This window comes from Gadus morhua, chromosome 23 (genome assembly GCF_902167405.1).
Source record: "Gadus morhua chromosome 23, gadMor3.0, whole genome shotgun sequence".
In the NCBI taxonomy this organism is placed as follows: Eukaryota; Metazoa; Chordata; class Actinopteri; order Gadiformes; family Gadidae; genus Gadus; species Gadus morhua.
The window spans coordinates 10,517,406-10,519,905 of NC_044070.1; the positions used below are offsets into that span (position 1 = coordinate 10,517,406).

General features: G+C 51.2%; 1 protein-coding gene across 1 annotated transcript in view; it reads right to left on the bottom strand.

Moving 5' to 3' along the window:
• The window catches only part of pou6f2 (POU class 6 homeobox 2), a 79,161-nt gene that overhangs the window by 73,303 nt on the left and 3,358 nt on the right, over positions 1-2,500 (bottom strand). The gene's annotated exons all lie outside the window — the stretch shown is intronic.

The window sequence follows — 2,500 nt, forward strand, 5'->3', positions numbered from 1 at the left end:
TGTCGCTCTCCCTCTTGCTCCCAATGTCCCCCTCCATACTCTCTCTCTCCCCTAATGTCACGCTCCCTCTCCCCCTCTTTCTCCTAATGTCACTCTCCCTCTCTCTCCCTCTCCCTGTCTCTCTCTCTCTCTCTCTCTCTCTCTCTCTCTCTCTCTCTCTCTCTCTCTCTCTCTCTCTCTCTCTCTCTCTCTCTCTCTCTCTCTCTCTCTCTCTCTCTCTCTCTCTCTCTCTCTCTCTCTTCTATATTCTCTCTCACTTTCTCGTGTCTCTTCCTCCTTGTGTCTCCTGACCGGAGAGTCCCTGCGACAGCATTGACCCCCCCCTCCCACACACGCACACACACACACACACACACACACACACACACACACACACACACACACCCCCCATTGGTGTGTGTGTGTGTGTGTGTGTGCTGGCAAACACCCCCCACCCCCTCCTCCACCCCTCGGGTGAAGAGAGCGAGCCGTGGAGGACCACAGGAGGTCAGGAGGACTGTGTCAACCTTCCCCATTTCCTTATTTATGAAACAGGTGTGGCACAAATATGTGGGCTGCCTCCATCTCTGGGACCAACGCCCAGAGAGAAGCAGGGTGACCCCTGCATTCAGCCCAGTGTGTGCCGTGCGTGTGTGTTCCTACCCTGAGGGGGGCTCTTTAATGTGCGTGTCAGAGTAGCGCGGCCCACTTTGATATGACACATGATAATCTATGGAAATGTTAATCAATAGAAATAGTTGAGGCTGACGTTAAGAGCTGTGGGCGGGCCGTTCGATACTCGTGTCCCCGGTAACAATGCTGTCCTCCGGCCCCAGGGCGGGTGGGCGGGAGGGGGAGGTGAGGGACTTAAATATGGGACAGTGCACATCAATGCACCTCCTCTGCAGCCAAGTAAACACCCCCCCCCTCCCTCCCCCAAACAGTCTGAGCCCCGACACCGTGGGTCTGAGTGGGGCCTGCCCCCTTCTCCCCTGCCCGCCTCTTTTGAGCAGCTTGATAGGTCCACTGGAGGGCAAAATTAATACCTAATTGAATCTTGCAGTCATCAAAATAATCAATAGTTCTTTATTATTTATTCTTCACAGTCTGTTGACTGTTTGAATGGCTCAGAGGAGCCGGCAGCACGGGCCCGCGTAGGCGGTGCGGAAATTTTCACAGTTTTTATTTTATCCTGTGGATGAAATTTTCACCAGGGGCATGTGAGCATGTGCAACGCCCTATAGCGATGAAAGCTGTTTGTGTTTGTGTGCATGTGTGTGTATGTTTGTGTGTGTGGGAAGGGGTTTAAAATGACAGAAAATAGAAACCCTTGCCCTGAAATACTCAAATGAAAGAACAAAGAAAACAGTGACAGCTAAAGACAGCAGGATCTGTCCATCACCTCACCCACTTTCTACTCCTCACACTCTCTCTCTCTCCTTTACCTCACCCTCTCTCTCTCTCTCTCGCACTCCTTCAACATAGCCTCTCTGTACTCCTCACTCTCTCTCTCCTCCACCTCACCCTCTCTCTCTTGCTCTCCTTCAACTCAGCCTCTCTCTACTCCTCGCTCTCTCTCCTTCACCTCACCATATCTGTGCCCCTCACTCTCTCTCTCTCTCCCTCTCTCTCTCTTTCCTTCAACTAACCTTTTCTGTGCCCCTCCCTCTCTCTCCTTCACCTCACCCTCTCTCTTCTCCTCTCTCTTTCTCCTTCACCTTGCTCTATCTCAACCCCTCACTCTCTCTTCTCCACCTCACGTTCTCTACGACTCACCTTTTCTCACCTTCACCTCACCTTCTCTGCCCCTCACTGTCTCTCCTTCAGCCCTCCCTCTTTCTACCCCTCATTTCCTTCTCCTTCCCCTCAACCTCTCTCTACCTCTCCTTCTCTCTCCTTCACCGACATCCTTCCATCTCTCCTTCACCTCTGTCTCAATCTCTCTATCCACCTGTGTGGGTCCCTCTCTCTGTGTTGAATCATAAAATGAACGTGACTCAGAGCTCAAACTAGAACCAGACCAGGGATGAATGAGATCACAGGAGGTGTAATGTTCCCTTGGCCCTGGGAGCCTTTGTGACCCGTGGACCTATATCACACCACCCCAGGCCGCGCTGCGCCACACCGGGCCAGGGACGCTATGTTAATGAGCTGCTCTGGCTGCTTTAGAACCCAGAAAAACAAGACATACTGTGACTGGGAGTTTAATCTCAGGTATATGCATGTGTAGTTACAGTTTGGCTTGTTTTTATTATTATTTCAACCAGCTCATTATGTTGTTTAATTATTTTGTAAAATATTTGTTGCATGTATTTAATCCACATAAGTACTTGAATTGCCACAACTACATGTTAAGGTGACTGATGCGTGTTGCGTTGTTTTTGCTGCGAGTGTGTGTGTAAGAGGGAACTGGTGCCCAGGAGTGTCGGAGGAGAGTAGACTTTGGGATAGCGAAGGAGCTGGCAGAAACAGGGAAAAGCACTCGGCTCTGTCCTCTGCGGCTCCCCAGGGCCACACATGA